The 26,975-nt window shown below is 41.9% G+C and overlaps 2 protein-coding genes and 1 long non-coding RNA gene across 3 annotated transcripts in view; all 3 read right to left on the bottom strand.

Annotated features, from left to right (window-relative positions):
- Window positions 1-26,975, bottom strand: part of LOC116161157 (flotillin-2) — a 376,423-nt gene that overhangs the window by 91,650 nt on the left and 257,798 nt on the right. The window lies entirely within an intron of this gene.
- LOC116161139 (glucose dehydrogenase [FAD, quinone]-like) overlaps window positions 1-26,975 on the bottom strand; it is a 397,381-nt gene that overhangs the window by 161,615 nt on the left and 208,791 nt on the right. The gene's annotated exons all lie outside the window — the stretch shown is intronic.
- Window positions 7,681-8,331, bottom strand: LOC116161169. Its single transcript, XR_004143376.1, has 3 exons — window positions 8,279-8,331; window positions 8,099-8,222; window positions 7,681-8,045 (listed from the first exon to the last, which is right to left on the bottom strand). It is a non-coding gene; the product is annotated as an uncharacterized LOC116161169 (long non-coding RNA).

Genomic DNA, 26,975 nt, shown 5'->3' with positions numbered 1-26,975 from the left:
ATCCTTATTAACCACAGACCAGTTCAACATAATTTTTTTACAAATCAACAAATTTTCAAAAACCCACCCCCTAAGGGTAATGTTTGGAAACCTACAGGAAAAGTACCCCTGGAACGACAAACTCCAATGTCAGTAGTTACTAGTAGTTCCCAGAAGGAAATGTTCAATCACATTTACAGAATTTTGAGGGACAACTCGAGATAATTCTAAATTTTTTGTTGAAGAATTACATAATGTTGTACAAAATGAACCAACAAATTTTGAAAATGACTTACACATAGATAATGAATATGTTGTAGGTGTAGATTATGAATACGGTAATTCCGATAACCCAACTACAGACGAAAATCTCTTTGAACAACCATCACCGTATAAAGACTTTTCTCAAATTGCAGATTCAAATGTCCTAAATTTTCCCCCCAGTTGCCAAAGTGAAATTAGCTATAATCATGAAACTTCTAATCAAAATCAAATTGAGAACCTACTAAGAATTAACCATTTAAACGAAGAAGAGAAGCACAAACTATTTTCCAAAATCAAAATGAACGCATATCAAGCATAACTCAGACAATCCACGAAGAAGCGGTATACACCACCAAATCATACAGACTACCCGAAGTACATAAACAAGAAGTAAAGTATAAATTGTGCGCATTTTGTTAACCGAAATCGCTTTGTTTTGACATCACCAATGGATATATTTCTTGCAGACGTCTCAATCGCCCTTTGTGAGTACCCCCCCTTCCGACCATCCGTTCTTGAGGTATAAGGGAATACACCTCGTAATCCGCGCGGCTCCACTATTTATGTTTCTTTACTCCGGACCCGTTTAGTATAGTCACGAAATTTCATTGGGAGCTTGTCGATAGTACATATAACTAAATTGTGGTGTTTGTAAATTTTTATAAACACTGGAAATAATTAATTTTTAAGTTTAAAATCTTGATAGTAAATGCATGTTCTTCTATCACCATCATATTTATTTTTCTAGGAACGATATCGTTACAATTATTTCGGTGTCTTAAACTAGAATCTTATGGGCTTCCAATTATAAATACCTATATAATATACATACAGGGTGATTCCTATAGTACCTGCCACCGTTTGGGAGCGTGTAGGTGGTGCGTAGGGGAGTATTTTGATATAGGACACTTGGGGTCGGAAATCTAAAATAAGGGTGCCAGAGCCAAATTTACCTTCTGGAATTTCGCGCCTGTAGGTAGGCAACCCAACCGGCCGGCGGTGCACACGGAGCGATCTCAGGCGGCGATGTGTGGCTGACACTTGATCAGAATTTTGTTTAAACCCACGAAATCCCGTCTGCAACGACGCGTATCAAGTGAATAAACACTATGGCAATAGTATAATAATAGTTGGCTAGATGTAGGAAGTGCATTGAGAACAACGGTGGCCACGTTGAACACTTGTAAACGTTATTGCTTTTGACTGTCGTTTTCCCTCCTTCCCTCCCATTTCGCTTCCTCGCGCTAACTCGCTCTGCATCGCTCCGCGCGAGACGTCGGTCGGTTGGGTTGCCTACATACAGGCGTGAAATTCCAGAAGATAAATTTGGTTCTGGCGCCCTTATTTTAGATTTCCGACCCCAAGTGTCCTATATCAAAAGACTCCCCTAGGCACCCCCTATACGCTCCCAAACGGTGGCAGGTACTATAGGAATCACCCTGTATATCATCCAAATCGCGCATTAATTATCCGCGCAGAGTAAAATTCATTAGGCGAGAAACTTTTTTGTTTATGCTTGAATTGTATCACATACATATATCGAATAAATTGTGGCCAAATGATACAAAAATGTTTTTCAAAAATGATTTCCTTTTTGAGCGCAATGGAAATTATTATTTCTCAAACAATTGTTACTAATTGATTTTCAAATGGTTAAATAACCATTAAAAATATTATATAAGGGGTTAGTGAAAAATATGGAATCTATCAAGACTATCAGCAGCTAAATAACAAGACACGACTGGTGGCAATCCTATACGATCGTCTTTTAACTCACAAAATGAAATGTATAATGTTAGATTGGGTAACACTTAACTCGAATAACAAGTCAGTGCAATTTGAATTACTCATTAAACTGATGAGCACAAAATTTTAAATTAGCAGCACAAATTAGCACAAAATTATGAGATACTTGGAACTTAAATTCCTTTCAAGTCGACACGGACCCGTTATACACAAGCTTTTTCCCCATGCTCAATCGATAACTATAATGACAGACCACAGCGAGCCGTACGATCAATATTGTGGTGTCCGAGAAATTTACCGAGTGGTACGTTTCGTTCCCTTTAATTGGGAGTAATTTATATGTTTTTACTGGGTGGTCCCATTTCCAACAATCACAATCCCAGGCTATTATACAAAATGAATCCCAATCAATAGAAAATGACACGCATAACGCATTAACTTTACCTTATCTCCCGTCAGACTGGCGCGAGCTAATTTTATAACTTAATTAAACGGCCAGTGAGGTATCCAGTAACCATTTATTTAAAGACTTACCAACATAATTTTGGAGAAACCTGCCCTATAATGAAATCACCTTGTATTACCCTATAATACTCAATATATTAACAAGTTAAAAAGTAATCGTAAACGATTTACATAAAGCGCATTTCCACTTGCATTCATTTCCCATTTGTAAGATGCAACTTCTGTTAAAATCGTAAAAATCCGGCCACAAATATGAAAATAGCGTTGCACATGGGCAATCCATTTTTGACGTGCTACTTCAATTTCAGTTTATGAGAAAATTTCATTTCAATGCTTTTCTAAATAAGAAAGTTGGAACTGCGCATGCGCAAACCTAAATTTTAAAACTAATTTACTATAACTAACTAATAAACTAAGATTTTCCTTTGTTCCAAGCGCCTATGTATCAAATTTCATTCAAATACTTTTACAAGTAAAAAAGTTTGCAATTCGGTTTATAAATGGTCGAGATGCGAAAAGGGCACTGTGAATTTTGAATCGATTCGATCCAACTTTTGGCATTGCGTATTATATGGCTAAATCTATGCCCATATTGAATTTCATGCAATTCAGTTCATAACTAACAGAGATGTAAAAGCGATCGAACATTTCTAAACAAAGTTATCGTTCACACGGACAGATAGATGGACAGACAGACAAAGGAACAGACGGAGAGACCAACCGGCAGGCGACAGATAGCAATGCAAAATTATAAACGATCTCTAGGATCGTTAATAAACGGCAAAAGTGTAAAATTATGGAACATGTAAAAAACGGTTTTTTGTTTTTTTTACAATAACTTTTTTTGTAAGCGGTACAGAAAAAATTCCTTTCTTGGTACAAGACTCGACACCATAACGAACCAAATAGCGAAAAAAGTAGAACAATAGCTCTTAAGATAAAAAACTAGTAGCGTCGCAAAGTTTGCGGACGGACGGACGGACGGACGGACGGACGGACAAAGTGGCCACAATAGCGCATTTTTATTTTATTTTTGTGGAAATGCGCTAAAAAACAACGAAACAGTTTGCGGACTCCCGTTACGACACACTCGACTAGTTTCGACAAACGTAACCATGCAGGTATGACATTGTAGTGTACATTCTGTAAGTGAACACTGAACAGGTATATTGAGGGGCAGTAATAGAAAGAAATTCGTATCAGGCGAGAACATTCATGTAACGATTGGATTAGAACCCGCAAGAGGGCGCGGTGCAAGAAGAGGGCTCGGCTCAGAGCAGAAGGTATCGAAATTCGCAGCTCTCCGACGAACATCAGAACATTTTTTCGTTGTTGATCGCACAGTTAGATTAGTGACAGGGGGCAAGCATCTGGATTATGAATTCCTGCACCATCCACCTATAGCACCTGACTACTTCATGGAAAAGGTGGAGATACAAAGCTTTGTAAATGACCTTCCCCATTGGGAACTGCAACAGAACTAACGCATCGCCAAAAACTAAATTTTGGAAAAAAAAACTTTAACCTGAACCTTTAAAATAGGCAAAAGAAAAAAAGAAATAAAAAACTAAAGCTGAAAAGATACTAAAATCAGAAGTAACTAAGGGAGAAACCTAAATAAGAATAAGAAAAGAAACGAGAAGTGGTATAAGAGAAGCATAAACAAGAACAACAACAACGTAAGAGTAAACGAACAAAACGAGAACTAAGAAACATCTAGAAAAACAAGACATAAAACGAAGAACTGTGGGCTAATGCGAAGGTGGATACAGACACAGAAGACGTAAACTGAGACGAAGGAAACGAGTGCGAGAAACGCGACAAGATTGAAAATATTAACGAGAGAAAAAACTAAATGAAGCATTATAGGATGAACAAGGACAAGAGTGAGAGGGGCGGTGACCCGAGAAACTGACGGAGACGCGAGAAAAACATGGGGAAGGAATGCAATGAAAAGCAACAGGAAGGATGAGAGGGTGACGGAGACAAGAACGGAAAAATAGAAAACTGGAGAAAAACGCTGCAGACGCAAGAAACAGGAAAAGCAATCAATTACAGGGACACGAGAAGTGTAAAAGAAACGACGAACGACAAAGTGTGATGGAAAGAACAAAAAAAGGAACGTAGGAAAGATCGACAAAAAGAAGCTTTGATGGCACGAGGAGACGTAGCCGGAAGAGAAAACAAAAAAATCAAGAAAAAGAAGCGATACAAGCAGGTAAAACAATAAGTGCGGGTAGAAGAACTAGAAGAAAGAAGAGGGGGGAAATAAAGAAAAATCGGACAGAACAATGAAAATAATGAGAAGAGAAATGGCAGGAGAACCCAGGCTCGAGAACGAGTCACACAAATGGAATGACTATGAAGATAAATGAAAGAACAAAAGCTCTGAGGTAAGCAGTGGTGGAGACCAAGACGTAGAAGGAGAGCGAGGAGAAGTGCAAACATAAAAGATGAGAGAGGTTCAACAAAAACGTAAATCAGTGCTGGGAGGGAATAAAGAACGATACAAAAAAGGTTGAAACGAAAGAAGGTGCGAGAGGGAGCGAAGCGATTAAGCAGAGAAGAAAGGGAAGGATGAGATGAAAACTGAGAGCAAGAGAAGTTAATAAAAAGTGGAGCGAATACGAGAAGAACGAGAAGCGGAACGTGAGGGCAACGGATGAAGAGACAAGAGAAGGATTCAGAGGGGGGATCAAACTAAGAACGAGGCGGTGAACATTGAAACAAATAGTGGAACGAAATTTTTAAGGCCGAATAAGAGAAATAAGCGCATAAATGGTCTAAAGAATGGACGGAAAAACTATCGAGATATCAAATATCAACAAGAAGAACACAACTACTGGAACCGAAGGAGAAGGAGAGAGGGACGTAAGCGAGAAAGTGTGTAAACGTGAAAGTCAATAAAAATCATAAGACGACAACAGCCAAAAGGGGAAGGAACGCGAAAAACAACTAAGGGATCTAGAAAGGTAGACGAGATGGTCAAACAAATAGAAATTGCAAAAAGGTGAGAAAGAAGGAGGAGAAAGAAAGGGCGAAATGATGATGGAAGAGATACTACACTAAGGGCAAAATGGAGAACAGATAATGGACGACAGGAGGCGAGAACAGAAAGGGTGCCAACGAAACGAAAACGGAATCAGTGAAATTTGAATTACTCATTAAACTGATGAGCACAAAATTATAAATTAGCAGCACAAATTAGCACAAAATTATGAGATATTTGGAACTTAATTCCTTTCAAGTCGACACGGACCCGTTATACACAAGCTTTTTCCCCACGCTCAATCAATTACTATAATGACAGACCACAGCGAGCCGTACGATCAATACACAAAATTATGGTGTCCGAGGGATTTACCGAGTGGTACGTTTCGTTTCCTTTAATTTGGAGCAATTTATATGTTTTTACTAGGTGGCCCCATTTCCAACAATCACAACATACATTAGTATGTGCTTAGACTTGGCTCGCGTTAACAATGAAGATCCTATTAATCTTGGCGTGCGTCATAAGCATGGCAGCCTCTTTGGCGATTGTTGAGGATCGTAGAAATACATCGACGGCTACTTGCATACGTAAAACTATCGACAAACTCTTTTCCGATGCTCATACGATAACGTTCGTATCGGACCACAGCGAGTACTGCGACGATGCCGATCCCCTTCAATTGAACAGGCCGGTCTTTATGGTTGCTTTGAACCTGGACACAAAGGTGAATTTTTTTGCGACCAGTAACGACTTTGTCTTTTGCGTTAAGAATGAAAGCTTCTTGAGTTACGCCGCTTATTTGATTGGACATTTAAAATGGACCGAAGGTAAAGGATACTCCGACGTAAGAGTTCTAGTCATTAGTCCCGGAAACGTGGAACGAATGCACGATCAGTGCTGGCAAAGTTTTTTATATAACGTGGTCCTTTTAAGTTGGGGTTCTGGGGAAGAGGTTCTGAGCATCTCAAACCAGTTTACGGAGGGAAACAATTGCGGTGCACGTGCTAGGATAATCGAGAAGGAATCGTGTGCAGGTAGTGTAAACATCCAGTTTCCTAAAACTTCGAATTTGAACCAATGTCCCCTTTTCCTGGCCGTTTACAAAGAATCACGTTATCACTTGGAATCCGCGAAGAGTTTCCCAGACGTACGTTACATCATGAAATTTATAATGCCGTTAATGGCAGAATACTTTAACGCAAAATACGAGTTACATGTTACAAGACGTATCGGAGATACGCGACAGTTTGTAAACAATAATAAGAATATATCTATCACTTTGTACGCATATAACGATGTACCTGCCAATGGAGCATCTCAACCTATTATAACAACCTCCATAGTATGGATAGTACCGAAATCTTCGCCAGTTCCCGCCATACGAGTTGTGTTACTAGCATTTAAGAGCTTAGTGTGGTACCTCATCATTTTCACCTTCGCAAGTACCGTGTTTGTTTGGTGGCTGATCGTGGGCTGCCAAAATAGAAGATTCCGCCTTGAGGATGGCTTAGACGCAATGACCTACGTGAGTTCCCTGACGATACTGAGCTCGATCCCAGTCATACCAAGTTCATTCCTTCATCGCTCAGTTATTCTCGCTTACTTAATATACATGATCCACATCAGTTGCGCCTTCACCTCCAGGTGGATTGATCTTCTTACGGTACCACAGTACGAATTCCAAATAAAAACCTTGCAACAACTCGCGGACGCAAACTTGCCAATCTACATACCTGCTAATTTTCAAAAGTACCACTTCAGTCGCAATGACACCAACAACGATCTCTACGAAAAACTGAAAAATTTGCTGATACCCTGCCGTGGTCACGGTGAATCGGTAGCCAGCGTAATGAATGTTCATAATTATCGCAATTGCGCAGCTATTGTGACACACCAGGATCTCACTCACATTCAACTGCACCTAGAAGCCAAGCTTGAGGTTGTAAAATTTGAAGATAACTCTGTAACAGGCAAATACTATACCAAATTCGTATACAAATACAACTACTACTTCGCTGTCCATATTGACACATTTCTTCAAAAGCTCGTGGAATCTGGAATTGGACCTAAGCGATTCCAAGACCTCGAAACCGAATTTTTTAAAAACGACATCGTCGAAGAGACTCCGGATACGGTGGTACTGACCTTAGGTCATTTGTATTTCGCATTCTGCTTACTTGGCCTGGGATTAGCGATGGCACTTGTGGTTTTTTTGGTCGAGTTGTTCACCGGCTTCATGTTTAATTAAATGGTATTGTAATTGTTGCAAATATTTTGAGAAAATTGATCATAATGTAGCACAATTTACTTGTAAAATTATATTGATTTCATTGGTGCAATCTACATAAATAAATATGATTGTTTGTCTGTACGATCGTTTATTCGACATATACTGGTAGACGATACCAAGTTCGCCGTGTCAGCTAGGTACTAACAATATGAAACTTGAAACCCTGGAGATCCTTAAGACGAATCGATTAAAAGGTTTTTTTTCCTTTCGGCCTTGGGTGGTGTTGAAGTGAAGGTTTGTAAGATGAGTAGGCGCAAAAGTCAGACTTCGATTTCGAACGCAGTTCGCTGCCCTCCCTCAGTGGGACCACTGGTAAAAGGTTAACGATTAGCAAAATAAAATTAAATAAAAGACAGGTTTACAACTGTGTGCACTAAACACGTCGTTAACAAAATGGTGGACGCCTCCATTTCTTGGTGAACAAATACATCAAACATTATTAAACAAGACACATTAAAATTTTGGGTACTAACACATCAATTTGATCTAAAATTAAATACATAACGTCATAATTACACTCTTGAAATTACAATTCAATTTACCTGAGCCCCTGACGTATAAAATATCAGGACATGATGTACACAGATCAAGTGATTGAAATGCACTGATTGCTAATTGAGGAAAAGTTTTGAACAATTGACAGGAAAAGAGAATGAAACGCCATCTCTGGGTGCACAAATGCACTATTGACAAAAGGCGGGAAATTTAAAAATTGAAATGAATAACGGAGGAGTGGGGTGCGTTAGAGGGATAAAATAAAAAACAAAAAAATGCAAGCAAAAACTAAAAACCGCCTTAAGACGAAGGTCATGCAGATTGTAATAAAAATCAGTTGAGAACCCTGAAGAGCCTAAATGCTCGAAACCTTAAATCCATGGCGAGACGAGAAACCCATCAACTTAGAGAAACAACTTAAATGTGATAAAGCGCATTTTTTAACCGAAATAGCTTTTGTCTTGACATCACCAATCGATATATTTCTTGCAGACGTCTCAATCGCCCTTTGTCAGTACCCTCTTCCGACAATCCGTTCTTAAGGTATAAGGGAATATACCCGATCGCGATAAGAGGTCTATGAGGAGGGCTATGGTTGGTAGAAATTAATTCCTTTCGTTGAGACCTTTCACTAGAGTATCATGAACCCGTGTGGTTAGGCACCCATCGGGCGCGTCCCCGGGTGGCGGATAGGGGAAAGCCCATACAGACACCTGAATGATCGTACGTGACTCGTGCTTCGGTGTGGGTAGTGACGATTATAAGTGGCTCGTCGGGGCTAAAACCCAGACTGGTAGCGACGAAGGTCGTCGCCGCGGACCAACCTCCCAAGTCAAGGTGTTAGCGACCGTGCCGAGGACTGCGTGGCACTGGGGTGCAGTGTCGATAACGGTGCCCCTCGGATACCGGGCGACCTCCGAGTGGTGGCTCCTTTCCTTCGGGAAGGGGCTGGCAGCCAAGCCCTGGGCAAGCGGCTCTGCCCAGGTGAGACCGCACTACTCGTGGGAATTGTATGGAATCTTCACACAAAACCTTTCTGGGCTCCTCGTCAGAGGGGACCAACAAGCCGGGCCCTCAAAAGGGGCCCGGTAACGGGGCAGTCTCCTCGAAAGAGGGGACGGCTCCAACGCAGGGCCTTACCCAAGGACCTGGTGGTGGGTCAGCTCCTATTCGCAAGAAGAATAGGACTGGCGCACAGAAGGCGATGGCCAGGAAGCGCCGGCTCGAGGGTAAAACCTCGGGTCAAGCGGGCCCTGCGCCAAAGCCTAAGGCTGCGTCTGGGTCGTTGGCTCAGGGGGGCAACCCGACGTCAGGGACTAAGCGTCTCAGATCAGAGGGAAGCACTCCAGGGTCTGGCTCAAGGCAGCCTGAGAAGAAGCCTAGAGGTTCTGATGCACCCAAGGGTGCACCACGAACTTATGGGCAAGTCGCTGCGGCAGGGCTTAAGGTGGCCGTCGTTCCGGTTTCATACCCGGAGGTGGACATCTCTGAGGCTCAGTCGAGGTGCATTATGGCTGCATTGAATGCAGTCGTAGACCAGATGGAGGGAGGGCCCTTTCCTCGGCTGGCAGGGTTCCGCTGGAATCCGCAGGGTGCCATCGTGGCCGAATGCGAGGACCAGTGGACCTTGGACTGGTTGGAGAGGACCGTCCCTCTTATCAGGCCCTGGGATGGCGCGTCGCTGAAAGTTCAGAGGCACGTCCCGAGGGTAACCAAGGTGATGGCTGTGTTGTACGGGCTCCCGGATGACACGGACACCATTTTGAAGCGCCTCCTGGTTTCAGGACGAGTCTATGGAGGACGTTCTTTCGCAGGGAGGAGCCTGGTAGGATTCTCCTCGCATTTGGTGTCGATGAGACGTCCTATCAGGTACTCCAGCGACAGAACTTCCAGGTGCACGCGGGGGTCTCGCGCGTCACTTTTGTGACGAAGGCGGGTGCTCCGGCTGCGCAAGGTAAGGGAGAGAGCTCCACCGAAGCAGCGGGACCTAGTTCCGTTGCGACGGAGGGGGCTCAACCTCGCAGTGTTGATCTCGAAGAGGCGACGGGATTGCTCCCGGCGCCCGAAGAGATCGAGAAAGATGTCAGCGAGCTTTTGGCTCGTGTGGCGGTTCTTGGCTCCGACCAGGGGTCGAAACCGTCGGCATCGCTAACGGAGGAGGGAACCTAGTACATCAGTGATGGACAAAGTAACCTTCTTACAGAGCAATTTGCAGCACAGTAAGGCGGCGACCTGTCTAATAGGTCGTCAACTTGCTGTAAAGCAGACAGGCGTATGCCTCATACAAGAACCTTGGGTTTACAAGGGACGAGTAAGAGGTCTGGGCCAGGTGGAGGACTCTCTTTATTATAAGAGGGACAGCCAACTGAACCCGAGGACTTGCATTTATGTCGATAGACGAATCGAGTCTTATCTAATGGCTGATTTTTGTTTCAGGGATCTCGTAGCTCTACGACTTCAGCTGAAAGATGACAGAGGACGGGGCAGGCACTTGGTGGTCTGCTCCGCCTATCTCCCGTACGACTCAGAAGGGGCTCCACCAACCAAGGAGCTGGCTGAGTTGATAGAGTACTGTCGAAGTAGTGGGCTCCCTCTTGTAGTTGGCTGTGATGCAAACGCACACCATGTTGTGTGGGGCAGCACGGACACGAACTCGAGGGGCGACCACCTTCTGGAGTACTTGCAAACAACTGATTTGAATGTTTTAAATCAGGGAGCAGCCCCTACCTTCGTCACAGCGCGGAGGCAGGAGGTCATTGATCTGACGCTGGGCTCCTTTTCAATAGCTCACATGATCACGAATTGGAGAGTGTCTGATGAGCCGTCGCTTTCGGACCACAGGCACATTCTCTTCCAACTGAACCTGGCATTGCACTGCGGGCCCTGTAGGTTTCGGAATCCCCGATCCACTGACTGGGACTGCTATGTGGCAAAACTGTCGGACCGGTTGGATAGACCACCTTTGCTCTGTCGGAAAGCAGGGCAGGTGGAAGAGGCGGCCGCATTAGTAAGTGACGCCATAACAGCGTCCTATGAGGACAGCTGTAAACTGCGTACCTTTCGAGGAAAGAAGAGAACACCTTGGTGGAACTCAGACCTTGAAAAGGCTCGTAAGGAGGTTCGCAGGCTCTTTAATAGGGCCATGCGAACTAAGTTACCTGCGGACTGGGAAGATCTTAAGATCTCCCAGCGCAGGTATAAGGACCATATTCGGAGGTCGAAACGAGGATCTTGGAGGACTTTCTGTGGTAACATGGAAGGTCTTCCTGAAGTTCAAAAACTTCGTAAAATCCTTCTGAAGGACCCGGGGCAAAAGGTGGGGACACTGAGGCTTCCATGCGGCAGATATACGTCTACCGCGGGTGAGGCACTCACATGTCTCCTGGAAACACACTTTCCAGGCTCTGGGGACTACTTAACTTCGGACCCACCAAAAGGAGCTACTCGGGTCGGTGTAAGGCCGATCAACTGGAAGGTAGCTTCCCGGGTGGTTACCGAGGGATCTCTGAGATGGGCGGTCAACACGTTCAGCCCATTTAAGAGTGCAGGACCGGATGGGATATTCCCGGCTCTTCTACAGAAGGGCCTGGATCCGCTGCTCTTACACTTGTTGCATCTCTTCAGAGCCTCTCTGGCTTTAGGGTATATCCCCGAAAGCTGGAGGAAGGTAAGAGTTGTGTACCTACCTAAGCCGGGTCGTGCTAAATATGACGTGGCGAAGGACTATAGGCCCATCAGCCTATCATCGTTTCTTCTAAAAACGGTGGAGAAGCTGGTGGATGCATACATAAGGAATGGCGTACTGGTTAGTAGACCACTACATCCGTTCCAACATGCTTACAGGGCTGGTATGTCCACGGAGACGGCTCTACACAGCCTGGTGTGCAGGCTGGAAAAGGGAATGTCTTCCGGGGGATAGCTCTGGGAGCGTTTTTAGATATCGAGGGTGCGTTTAACAACACCACGTTCGATTCGATTAGTGAGGCTGCTGAGAGCTTTGGTATTGATGGGTCGATCGTAAGATGGATCCGAGCCATGCTCGAAAGCAGAATCATTATATCCTCAATTGGGATGACGGAGATGAGCTCATCGGTTACTAGAGGATGTCCGCAGGGTGGGGTATTGTCTCCACTGCTGTGGTGCCTGGTACTAGACGGGCTCCTCCGCACCTTGAACGAGGGGGGAGCGTATACACAGGGATACGCGGACGATCTCGCGATCGTCATAACTGGGAAGTTTCCAAACACCGTGAAAGAGCTCATGCAGGGGGCTCTTGAACAGGTGGATAGGTGGTGCAGTAGCCATGGCCTTTCTGTTAACCCGGAAAAGACCGAGGTTGTTTCATTCACGAATAGAAGGAGAGCGGATCTTACTGGGCTCGCTCTTCGAGGACGTCAACTGGGTCTGACCAGGTCAGTGAAATACCTGGGAGTCATCATTGACTCCCGCCTGACCTGGAAAGGGCACATTGAGCGCATAAGCAAAAAGGCCACTGCATGTCTATGGGCATGCAGAAGGGCTTTTGGTTGTACATGGGGCTTGAATCCTCGACTGGTATACTGGCTTTACACTGCAGTGATAAGGCCAATAATACTGTATGGTGCACTTGTATGGTGGCCTGCCATGCGCAGGGTAACCTACAGGAAGCAGCTAGGAAAGGTCCAGCGACTCGCCTGTCTGGGAGTCACTGGAGCCCTAAAAACCACGCCAACCTTGGCCATGGAGGCACTTCTGGGACTAGAGCCTTTACACTTAGCTGTGGAGGCAGAGGCTCGGAAAGCTTCCATACGGCTAAACGATTGGGATGAATGGAAGGATCGAGGCAGCCTTGGGCACGGGCGGATCTGGGAGGAAACCCTCAGAACCGATCCCCTCCTTGCAAGGAGGGACGTGATCCGGGCTATCTTGCTAAGACCAAAGCGTTATAAAGTCATTCTCCCGGATAGGGAGCAGTGGCTGAACTCGGATTGCCCGTTCCTCAAACCTGAGGGGCTCGTGTGGTTTACAGACGGGTCCCAAACAGAAAGGGGAACGGGCATGGGTATATATGGTGATCGACCGAGAGCCAGCGTCAGCGTCTCCCTTGGTCAGCATAGCACCGTGTTTCAGGCAGAGATGTTAGCCATCATGACCTGTGCACAGGAAAACCTTCGTAGAGGTTACCGTAACAAGCATATATACATATGCAGTGATAGTCAGGCGGCGTTGAGGGCCCTGTCGGTAGACAGGTTCCGATCAGCTACGGCGCTTGATTGCAGGCGAACCCTAGATAGATTAGGTGAGTCTAATAGGGTAAGCTTGATTTGGGTGCCAGCGCACTGCGGAATAGGGGGCAACGAAAGGGCGGACGAGTTGGCTCGCGAAGGCAGTGGTGGGGTCTTCGTCGGGCCCGAGCCTACCCTAGGGATTGCTCCCTCCGTTGTTAGGGCCAGGATTAAAGATTGGTTGACCAGTCAATTCCAGGCTCAGTGGCAACAAGTAACCGGACTCCGACAGTCCAAGGCCTTTCTAACAGGGCCCGTTGGCAAATCGGGGTCTTCTAAGCTTCTAAAACTGAATAGAAGCCAGCTTAGGAAGATCACTGGTGTCCTTACGGGACACTGGATGGTCAACTATCACCTGCATAACATTGGGCTCGCGGAGGAGTCAACGTGCAGGTTCTGTGGCGAGGCAGATGAAACTACCGAGCATGTGGTCTGTCACTGTGATGCTTTGATCAGGGACAGATATCAACTCCTTGGAGACAGATACCTGGAACCGAGGAGGGTGAAGCAACTTAGGCTAAACAGGGTCCTATCCTTCATTGAGAGGAACGGGCTCTGAACTCAGTTGCGAAGAAAGGGGGTAGGCACAATGGGCCTCTGGTGTGCCTAAGTGCTGCCCGGTCGGGCTCCCCTGCGAATAGAATAGAGAGAGTATCATGAAGGATAAAACTAGTTCCACTGCTAATGCGCCAAAAAATAGGTGGTGACTATGCTAGCATTTTGCCGCTCTTTCGCCGTTAATTAGTTGTGAAAAGAAAAATTTTGCCGCTCTCATACTTTTCCCCGAAAACGGATGTTGATATCAACTTAATTTTGTTTTGTATTTATTGATATTAATAACATCCACAAAGAATGTTGGTTATATTGTTTCATTGATGGGAAAATTGCATCTAATTTCAGTGATACCATTCCTTTGGTTGGATTAAAATTTTGTTTAGCATTCAGAGGTGTTTGTATGTTTTGAACAGGTTATGTTAGCCGTAGTCCGAGCTTTAACTGAACTGTAGCTGTTTTAAGGTGTTTTTGTGAGCGTTTTTTTTTTAAATTTTTTCGAGAGGGTAAGAGAGTGCATGCTAGTGAGACGAGAAAGAAGGCAGCTGTGAGCAAGTTTTTGGACAAATTAACGTACGAACAGTGAAGCACGTGGAAACCGACCAGTTACAAGGTGGGAATTACTTTCATTAAAAAGTCTTTGTTAAGACTAAACCGGTGGAGGCCTAATCAGTTTCGGTCTTCTGTCCGTATTGATAACAACAGATAGAGCCATAGAAACCAAACAGCTAGTTGGACAATTGACTTTTTGATCGCGGAGCCGCATCTGGGGACACCCCTCTCCAGAGGGTCGTCACACCCCCCAAGTGTGGTGAACCAATATAGCGTGTGAATCAACACGGTAACTGTAAGAGATAGGTAGGTAGTTTAAATTTGGCAAGGTTGCGTATTTTGATACTTAAGAAGAGGCAGATTTCAAACTGAAAAAATTCCGACTACTTTTGTAGATATCCGGAAAAAACGAAATTTTGCAGAAACCTTTTTATTTTTTTCTGAAGTTATTTAAAGAGAGATTTTAACCATATTTAAAAAATAGTGATGTTACTGTAAATTATCGAGTTAGTATATGTGTGTCAATAAAAATTAAGCAGTCTTGTATCCATTTTGTAAATACAGGGTGATTCCTATAGTACCTGCCACCGTTTGGGAGCGTGTAGGTGGTGCGTAGGGGAGTATTTTGATATAGGACACTTGGGGTCGGAAATCTAAAATAAGGGTGCCAGAGCCAAATTTACCTTCTGGAATTTCGCGCCTGTAGGTAGGCAACCCAACCGGCCGGCGGTGCACACGGATTGGCAAATGGTAACGCACGAGCTGCACGACGAGCGTACGCTGAGCGGTATCCAAACCGTCAGTTACCCTGCAGACAGGTCTTTCAAGAAGTTCACTTCCGACTGTGCGAGACAGGGCAATTGCAGGTAAGCTGACGGAGGCTTAACTTTACACACAGATTCGTGATGCACATCGATACTTGGGTCATTTAAGCACCCATTTCGAAAAGTTTGTTTGTTTACACCGACCTCCTCCTATTTCGCAGCCCACTAGCGCCCGTGATCGCGATCGCCCGTTGGTAAATGCCTTAGAGGAGGATGTGTTGGAACGTTTCGAGGCAAACCCGCGTACTAGCACTCGACTTGTAGCAGATCAGGTGGGTTGTAGTCAACACACAGTGTGGAACATCGCCAACAACAACAACTTACACCCTATAAGTTTAAGAAAGTGCAAGAGTTACGGCCGGGTGACCATGAAAGGAGGCTGGAATTCTGCAACTTAGTCGTCCAGGAGGAAGAAGCTAATCCGAACTTTCTGAGGAGCGTGCTAGTTACTGACGAGAAAGGATTCTCAAGAGAGGGGACCTTTAATCCTCGTAACAGCCACTACTGGGCGGAGCACAATCCTCATGAAACGTTTACGCGAGGATACCAGGACAAGTTTTCTTTAAACGTTTGGGCTGGCATCCTGGGGACAACCTACTGGGGCCTTACATCCTCCCTCCGCGTCTAAATGCCCATAATTACCTGATTTTCCTGCGCGAGGTGCTACCAGAACTTTTAATGGATGTTCCAGTGAACTTGTACTGGGACCACTGGTTCCAGCACGATGGGTGCCCTTCTCACTACGGGCGGCAGGTGAGGGAACACTTGGACCAAACCTATCCGGACAGATGGATCGGCCGTGGAGGTGCGGTGGAGTGGCCTGCCCGCTCGCCCGACATCACCCAATTAGATTTTTACTTGTGGGGTGTGATGGAAGCGCACGTCTACGAGACTCCCGTCGAATCCGAAGAGGACTTAATTGCGCGCGTCGTCATGGCCGGAGAGGCTGTTCGCTAGGACATAGGAGTCTTCACGCGAGTTCGAGGGGAGTGGTTGGCTAGATGTAGGAAGTGCATTGAGAACAACGGTGGCCACGTTGAACACTTGTAAACGTTATTGCTTTGGACTGTCGTTTTCCCTCCTTCCCTCCCATGTCGCTTCCTCGCGCTAACTCGCTCTGCATCGCTCCGCGCGAAACGTCGGTCGGTTGGGTTGCCTACATACAGGCGTGAAATTCCAGAAAATAAATTTGGTTCTGGCGCCCTTATGTTGGATTTCCGACCGCAAGTGTCCTATATGAAAAGACTTCCCCTAGGCACCCCCTATACGCTCCCAAACGGTGGCAGGTACTATAGGAATCACCCTGTATAAGCTTGTAGAAAGAAATATTGTGGTTGGTTAAACTCTTTATTTCTAATAGGAATATTTGGTGACCCCGAAATTTTGAAACGTATCTACCATGGATGCCCTTCAGAGAGCCAGACGACCAGTTCGGAATGGAGCTAAAAAGAGGATAGCTGAGTTAAACAGACCGTTCCAAGTGGAACCAATTTCGAAGGAAAGGATTCAATTTGTACTGAAGGCACTGAATGAAGAACAGATTAACTTAGCAGAGTTAGACCAGAAGATTTTCGGTCAGATGGTGGATGATGGAGTTGACGAAACGGATCAAGACACGGAATATGAAGCTATTATAGAAATGAGACAGCAAATAATGACAACTTGTTTTAAAGCTGAAGAAATCATAGAATCTTTGGTACCAGTCGTATTGCCCCCATCCAGTATTACATTTGGATCTGAAGGTGGAGCAAGAGGATTTCGATTACCCAAGATCGAGTTGAAGAAATTTTCAGGAGAGTTCAAGGATTGGTTAGGATATTGGGCTCAATTTGAAAAAATTGACCAAGATAGTTCTTTGCACGGCAGTATTTATTTCAGTCACTTTTACCTGGAACCGATGCACATGAGATAGCAAGTATCTATCCCCAGTCAAATGAAAATTATCCTAAGGTAATTGAAGCCCTTAAACGAAGATACGGGAATGAAGATTTACTACTTCAAGTTTACATTAGAGAATTATTAAAGTTAGTCATTTCCAATGTGAATTCAAATGACAAGATTCCTTTTCAAATGTTACATATTAAGCTAGAATCACACTTACAAGCACTGAAAACACTTAATCTTGAAAAAACTGATCCTGACACATGGCTTTATCCATTAGTTGAGTCAAGTCTGCCAGAAGAGATTCTTTTGACATGGCAGCGTAGTTCTTTGGCTGCCCATGATGGAAGTAAAGACACACCTTCGAGGAACCGCTTAGACCTACTCATGGAATTTCTGGATAAGGAAGTAGGGATTCAACAGAAGATGAGTTTGGCTCGAAGAGGATTTGGAATGGAGATCAAGCCAAAGAAAGAAAATGTTCAAGCTAAAAACAAATTATCTCAACCTACCCCAACCTTAGCTTCTTGTCATGATGGAGATCAATCTTGTTTATTTTGTGGGAAGAGTCATGAAAGCAAAGAATGTAGTAATCCTAAGAAATGGCCACTTGAGATGTACTAAAAGAAAAACAAGTTTGTTTTTCCTGTTTCAAGAGTGGACACCCGGCTAAATTTTGCAAGAATAAGAAGAATCTCAACTGTTTCATTTGTGGCGCAAAACATTATCCTGTCATGTGTTCTAACCTTACTGATAAATCAAAAGGGAATAAAGTTACAGATTCTACTACATCTGTCACTGCCGAAAATATTACCGGATGTGTGAATCAGATTTGTAGCAAAGAAATAGCTCTACGGACACTTATAGTTCGAGCAAGATGTGGAACTAAGGAGAAGACAGTAAGAATATTCTTAGACAACGGCTCCCAAGGATCCTACATTTTGAAATCAACTGCTAAGGATCTAGAACTAGAAGTAAAAGGAACAAACAAAATTACTCATTCACTCTTTGGAGGCACTCAGACGGAAGTGATTACTCACAATATACGTGACGAAGAAAAGATCTGCAACTTTATCCCACGTGTTTCAAGTAACTCTATTGTAGTTAAAGAGTTGAACAGAAAAAAAGTTGTCAGATGTGGGAGATGGATGTCCTCCAATTGAAATCTTACTTGGTGTTGACGTTTATGGGAGACTTCTGACGGGAAAAAAGATAACACTTTCCAATGAAGTCACAGCAATTGAAACTAAGTTAGGTTGGACGTTATGTGGGAGGATGGGTGAAAGAGAAGATAATAACTCATCAATGGGTCTATGGATATTCAAAATGCATCGGTTTCACAGCTTTGGGATCTCGATCTACTCGAATTCGAGATGAAACTGATGTGATATCTGTGGAACAGCAAGAACAAGAAGATAAGCAAAAATTCTTCAAATGTTTGACAAGGAATGCAGATGGGAGATATGTTGTATCCCTTCCTTGAATAGATGACCACCCACTACTACCTACAAATTATGAAGTTGCAAGCTTACGCTTAAATCATGCTACTAAACGTGTGGAAGAAAATAAACTGTTTGAAGAATATTCTAAATTGTTTCAACTTTGGAAAGACGATCGAAGAAATCAACCCTATTGTCTATGACAAGAAAGAAAAGGTTCACTATGTCCCCCATCGAGCAGTGATCAAAATGAGCAGTTCTACTTCCTCGGTTAGTCCTGTTTTTGATGCCTCATGTAAGGTTGGAAGAGGACCTTCATTGAACGAGTGTCTTAAGAAAGGAAATAACTTTATCAAAATGATTCCTGATGTGTTGTTACTGTTTCGAGAAAAGAAAGTGGGATTTGTTTCTGATATTCTCAAAGCTTTTCAGATGATTGAAGTGAATGAACAAGATAGAGATTGTATGAGATTTCTTTGGTGGAAAGATAAATCTAAACAACACGTAGTAGAATACCGTCATAAACGTGTCATGTTTGGTACGAATTGTAGTCCCTTTATCCTTGGAGCAGTTTTAGAATTTCATTTGGTAAATGTTCAGAATGAAAACAAAGACATTGCCCAGAAACTGTATAATTCTTTATACGTGGACAACTGTGTCAGTTCTGAAAATACCGTGGAGGAGTACAAGAATTTTCGAACAAAATCTGTTCAATTGTTACCTGAAGCTGAAATGGACTTGAGACTTTGGATGTCAAATGTAGATGAGATGGAAGACAAGAATAGTCATGTGATTTCAGTCCTAGGAATGCAGTGGGATCGAGTTTGCGATGAATTGTATGTTGATGTGAAACTCCCTACCTTACCTGAAATTATCACAAAGAAAGTTATGCTGTCTATTGCCCATCAAGTTTTTGATCCTATTGGTATTGTCTGTCCAGCAGCTGTGCTCCCAGTGAAAGTCTTACTTCAGAAGACATTCATTAACAAATTGAATTGGAAGGAACTTGTCCCAACCAAAGAGAGAAAAAAATTTACGGAATGGTATGAACAACTACATTTGTTAAGTCAAGTCAGAATTCCCAGATGTGTAACTGGAGGTGAATTTTATCGAAGTAAATGGTCATTTCACATTTTTACGGATGCAAGTGGTTTAGCGTATGGTGCTGTGATCTTTCTCCGCGTGGAACATGTGGAAGGAGTTTCAATACAACTGATTTTTGCTAACTCTCGTGTTGCCCCGATTAAGAGGATAACAATTCCACGTTTGGAATTGTTAGGCTGCTTAATTGGTACAAGATTGGCTGTTTCTGTGAAAAAAGGATTAAAAACTGAGGATATATTTACTATTTTTTGGTCTGATTCAAGTACCGCATTAGCCTGGATAAGGAGAGACAACATGTGGGGTCAATACATTGGGAACAGAGTGAAAGAAATCCGACATTTGACTGATCCTACACAGTGGCGTCATGTTCCCGGAAACATGAACCCAGCTGACTTACCTTCAAGAGGCTGCTTACCGACTCATATTTTAGAGAAAAGATGGTGGGAGGGACCGGAGTGGTTAAAAAGTTCAAGTGACAGCTGGCCTAGGTCTAATGAAGAAGTTGCTGAAGATTTAGTAAATTCTGAATTGAAAAAGACAGAAAATGTAGGAGTCAGTATGTCATGACTGTGCAAAATTGTACTAAGAGGTCTTATACTTTTATGACACATGTCAAGATATTTGGATGGGTACATCGCTTCATTGGTAATTTGTTAAAAAAAGTAAGGAATAAACCTAAAGTGGATGGTGAATTGACATTTGAAGAGCTGGAGAAAGGAGAAATGATCTTAATTAAATATATTCAAGATGATCATCCGTTGGATGAGAAAACCCTACGTAGACTCGATATTTGTGTAGACCAATTTGGGATTACGAGAGTTAAAACTAAGACTGTTTTATTGGAAGAAGTAGAAGATTTCAAGTTCCCTGCCATTCTTCATGGCAAAAATCCATTAGTTCAACAGTTGATTTTTGATGTACATAAGAAGTTATACCACGCTGGAGTCGGAATTGTGATGACTAAATTGAGAGAAAAATATTGGGTCATCAAAGCACGACGAACGGTACAGTCTGTTATTTTCAGATGTGTAAAATGTAGAAAAGTTGGTGCTAAAAATGTTACTGTGTTACCCTGCTAATAAAGTATTTTAAGTAGTTGGAATGGATGCAACAGGCCCCTTATATCTAAAAAATCAAAAGAAAGTATGGATCATCATATTCACTTGTGCAGTGTTTCGAGCTGTCAGATTAGAAGTTGTCAATTCATTGTCTACGGAAGCCTTCATTGGAGCTTTCAAACAGTTTATTTGATTAGAAGGAAGACCGAGACTTGTGATGAGTGACAACGGAACTAACTTTCAAGGATGCAGTAACTTCTTCAAATCGTTGGATTGGAAGGTTATTGGAAAAGATACTATTTTAGAAAAAATTCAGTGGAAATTCAATGTTGCTGCCGCTCCGTGGTGGGGTGGATATTGGGAACGTATCATCCGGATCCTGAAAGATATGATGAAACGATCTATTGGAAAGTCTACTCTCAATAGGAAGGATTCATTGCTTATTATGGAAGAGGTGATTAACGGGAGACCGCTAACGTATGTTAGTGAAGATAACGACGAATTAGAACCCCTAACTCCCTCCTGGACTCAAGTTCCCGGCAGGAGATATGGATTCTGAAAATCTAAATTATCGATGGAAGTACATGAAGAAACTGAGAGATGAGTTACGACAACGTTTTCGAAAGGAATATTTGTCCCAGCTCATAAGTAAAATAAATCAAAAGCCATCTCGTAAGCTGGAATTAAATGAACTTGTTCGAGATGACCGGAAGAAACGTGTATTTTGGCCGTTAGGTCGTGTTATGGAATTGATCCCCGGTAAAGATGGAATTGTTCGAGTAGTCAAAGTGAAAACAGAAGTAGGGCTACAAACAAAACCCATTCAAAATCTGTACCCATTGGAAGTGAACCCTTCGAGGACTACATTGATGACGTCATTGTTAACTGTAACGCAGATAGCAGTTGGACGTGAATTGAAACCTGTAGTGTCAATTGTGGGAGAATGTAAATTATCGAGTTAGTATATGTGTGTCAATAAAAATTAAGCAGTCTTGTATCCATTTTGTAAATATAAGCTTGTAGAAAGAAATATTGTGGTTGGTTAAACTCTTTATTTCTAAAAGAATAGTTACCATTTTTGAATTCAGACAAAATGCTTTATCAAATAACACAAGACGTAAAAATGACTTCCATAAGAAAAAACAAAGTTGATTATGGCTAACCGGAGACGAAACGTCAGACTTAAAATTTAAAACGGACCTAGTGCTCGTTTCGCCGCCTGTTGCTTTTGTGCAGCAGTCAGTCAATTACTAAGTCGATGACCTAATTTTCCACATTTCCAGCACCTCACTTGAACTCTTGTTTCGCCATTTGGGTCCTTGGGGTTTCTTTGGCGCTTTCTCCGGGATAGTGAAGATTCTATCAGATTTCATCTTTTTCTCCTCACCAGCGTGAAGTTAGCGAAACTTAATACCAAGATTGGGCTACTAGTTCAAAAGTTACAGCCCTTTGAATTTTTTTTCGAAATTGGTTTCGTCTATAAGTAACTTTTGATTGAGAAGTCTGATCGAAAAAGTACGATAGTCCAGTCATTTAAGGCAAAAAATAAGGCCAACCTCGGAATGAGAGATAATAAGCTGTAAACTTCTGTAAACCTTTATTTTGTCATTCTGAAAGTTGTCTCAAAAGTCACATAAAATCTCGTGTCCGCGTCTGAAGATATTCAAGGTCAAAGGTCTCAAAAATCGTTTTTTTGCAAATAGCTCATTTCCTATGGTTTTAATACCATTTGTACTTATTAAAAAAGTGTAGGGGATAAATTATCTACAACTTTTACCCCAAACATTTTTCTGTATACTCAAAGATTTTTGAGATAAAGGACGGTGAGCGCGCGGCGCTTAGTGGTTTGCACTTTACAGTCTAATTCAAGGTCAACCGTAAGTCCAGATGAATTGCTTAATACAATATTTTGCAACTGCAAGAATGGTTGTGGTTCACGCTGTGGGTGCAGGAAATCAGGGTTGCAATGTTCTATAGCTTGCGGCCAGTGTAATGGACAAGTGTGCCTTAACACTTAATAATAATAATAATAATAATAATAATTAATACAATCAAAGCTATTAACACTTATGCCACACCAGTGCTTACATACTCTTTTGGGATTATACGTTGGACAAATACAGATTTAGAACAAATACAGAGAAACACACGTACACTATTAACAAAACACCACATACATCACCCTCACTCCTCTACTATACGACTTTACCTTCCTCGTTCGGAAGGAGGTAGAGGACTTACAGATATAAAACTATTGCACCAAACACAAATACACAATTTACGACAATACTTTTATAACAAATCAGATACTTCAGTTTTACACAAAACAGTAACATATGCAGATAAATCTTACACACCACTTAACCTACACGAAACTAATATACTCCCACCCACATCCAAACTTACATACATCACAAATAACATACAAATATGGAACCAAAAGCCTTTACATGGACGATTTCCACAAGAGGTTAGCCAGGATTGTGTTGATTCTATAGCAACGCACAGTTGGTTGTCTGAATGTGATGTCTTCCCGGAGACTGAGGGTTTCATGTTCATGTCGACTCTGTTCACAAACATCAGAAACAATCCAACATATAATATCGGCATGCACACGACTTGCACAAACTGAATACAAACATCGACACGATCAGGTAGCTAAAATCATACATCAAAAATTAGCACTTAAACACAATCTCATAACAGATACGACACCATACTATAAATACACGCCACAGATCATACTCGAAAACAACACACACAAATTATATTGGGACAGGACACTACTCACAGACAAAACTATCCACAATAATAGACCAGACATTACACTTATAGATAAAACACAAAAATCCATTTGTATTATAGACATTGCCATCCCCAACACTAACAACTTAACTAAAACACATGCAGAAAAACACCGCAAATACACCGATATAGCTATCGAGCTTAAGACGCAATGGAGAATGAAATTTACTGTTATAGTTCCCATTATTCTTAGTGCTACTGGAGTTATACCAAAGACAATACACCACAATTTACAACTATTAGGTTTAGACAAAAACACATACAAACATTTACAAAAAGCAGTCATTATCAACACATGCCATATTGTTCGTAAATTTCTAAACATAACACAACATACATACAGAAATGATCCACAACGTATACATGTAAACAACAGTACTCGCTCACAACACGGTACACAACATACTGTAATATCTCCACCTCTAACCCAAACAAACACACAAATACAACTTACCGAACAAACAAGTAGGTACAACAAATGATACAACATATACTACAATCAGAGATTCACCTCTGAAGCAAACCACATTATCACCACCCATTAGTATTCAACCCAAACGCAAAAGCCTAAACACCACTTTAGACTCACAACATGACACACAACATACTGTAATATTTCCAAACTTAACTCAACCAACCACACAAACACAACTTCCTGAACAAACAAACGCAATAAATACAAGTAACGCGACACGCACTACAAAGACGCCCTCACCCACACGGCCTAGCACAGCTAAAAAACACAATACTCTTTCTTCTCAGAAATACACCACGTTATCACAAACACAACCCACTCGTACTCAACCCAAACGCAACAACCTTAACAGCACTACAGGCTCACAAAATACTGTAATGTCTCCACCAATAACCCATGCAACAACAGAAATACAACTTCAAGAACAAAGAAACACCATAAATACAAGTAACGCAACATGCACTACAAAGACAGGTCCATCCAATAAAGTTACACGCCCTAGCACATTTAAAAAACACAAAACTCCTTCTTCACAGAAGCACACCACATTATCACAACCCACTCGTATTCAACCGAAACGCGAAAACCTTAACAGAACTACAGGCTCACAACATACTAAAATATCTCCAGCAAAAACCCAAGCAACCTCTCAAATACAACCTCAAGAACAAAGAAACACCATAAATTCAACTAACGCAACATGCACTACAAAGACAGGTCCACCCAATAAAATTACACGCCCTAGCACAGTTAAAAAACACATAACTCCTTCTTCACAGAAACACACCACATTTTCACAACCCACTCGTATTCAACCGCAACGCAAAAACCTTAACAGAAATACAGGCTCACAACATACTAAAATATCTCCACCAAAAACCCAAGCAACTTCACAAATACAACCTCAAGAACAAAGAAACATCATAAATACAATTAAAAAACACAAAACTCCTTCTTCACAGAAACACACCACGTTATCACAACCCACTCGTATTCAACCCAAACGCAAAGCCAAAGAAACACTTACACAATAAACTCCATTTAATAAAATTACAGGAATTATTATAATGATTTTTTTTTGTTTTGTTTTCCTCTTTCCTGATAGCGTTGGCTATTGTGCCCATCAATAGGTATGTTGGTAAGTACGAATTACATTATCCCTAGATGTCCAATGTACGTGTGTGATTTTTATTTTTTTTTTATTTTTTTATTTTTTTTTTTTAAGGACCCTACATAACTTCACCAGACACAGACACAGACACTAATCGTTACTTGATTTTAATCCGTGCGATTAGTTAACCAGGCTAGACCTGAGTTCTCACAAGAAACACCGACCATAATAATAATAATACTCTTTATTATTACCTCAATTGCAAGTTTTGGTGAAGAAAGAAATTACAGTTTAGGTATCAAACAATTAAGGTAGTAAGTGGCGGAGTTCAGCATAGCTTTTTTCTAAATGATCATACTAACGAACTTTGTTTGAGCTGTTCTTCCACTCTATCAAACCCTATCAAAGTGATCTCGATGAAGACAGTGCATTTGACGCCGAAATTCTGGAAGATCTGGAAACAAATGTCCTTGACAACGATAATAATACTGAATTGCAAATTTTCGACGGTGATGATGATAAAGAAGAAAATTAATACTCAAATATTGCTAATTATAAGATTTTGAAAAATTTGAACTTAAACTGCAAGTAAATTAATGCAATCCAATAGAACATCACTATATTATCATCGTTAATTAATAAACAATGAAAATTATTTATAATTATATATTTTTTAACGATTTATAATCTTTATACCTGGACTTACGGTTGACCTTGAATTACACTGTAAACCACTAAGCGCCGCGCGCTCACCGTCATTTATCTCAACAACCGTTGAGTATACAGAAAAATGTTTGGGGTAAAAGTTGTAGATAATTTTATTCCCTACACTTTGTATAATAAGTACAAATGGTATTAAAACCATAGGAAACGAGATATTTGCAAAAAAACGGTTTTTGAGACCTTTGACCTTGAATATCTTAAGACGCGGACACGAGATTTTATGTGACTTTTGAGACAACTTTCAGAATGACAAAATAAAGGTTTACACAAGTTTATAGCTTATTATCTTTCATTCCGAGGTGAAACACTAATATGACTGGACTAGAATTGATTTTGAATTCTACGCACCCAAATTAATAAGAAAAAGTGTTTCCCGAGAAATTTTTGGTGTAGTCGAATTTTTGGTAAAAAAGGAAGTTTGTACACTGCCTTTTTTTGCAGCCCCCAATAATATATTAAGATACAAGTGTATAATTCGAAGTCTTTAAAGCACGCGCAACGAGTTTAAGGGCACGACGCAAAGCGGAGTGCCTTTAACGTTGCAAGTGCTTTAAAGACCAATTATACACGTGTATCTTATAGTATTTTTATTATACCTGCAGTATAATTTAAAAATAGGAAATACAATGAAATCATATTGACGTTATACTCGAATACATGTCTAATTAAGTGGGCTGGGTTTTCGTAATTTCACGATTGCCATGGAAATGTCACTTGACGTTTGCTTATAAAAATCATCGTCTTTGTGAATTAAACGATTTCCGTTGAAAAAGATAATACACCGTCCATTAAATCGATTGTTGTAAAATCTAAACACACATTGGTAGGTGTAAAATCCAAATCCAGTAAACCCTATTATAAAGAATATGAAAAGTTGTTTCCATGGATGGAATAGGAAGTTACGAATAAAGTCTTAAATGCATCCATAATGCTGGCATATATGAAGGAAATGTCAA

The sequence above is a fragment of the Photinus pyralis genome, unplaced genomic scaffold, assembly GCF_008802855.1.
Source record: "Photinus pyralis isolate 1611_PpyrPB1 unplaced genomic scaffold, Ppyr1.3 Ppyr1.4_LG10, whole genome shotgun sequence".
NCBI classification, from domain to species: domain Eukaryota; kingdom Metazoa; phylum Arthropoda; class Insecta; order Coleoptera; family Lampyridae; genus Photinus; species Photinus pyralis.
This window is presented reverse-complemented; position numbering and strand designations above follow the sequence as displayed.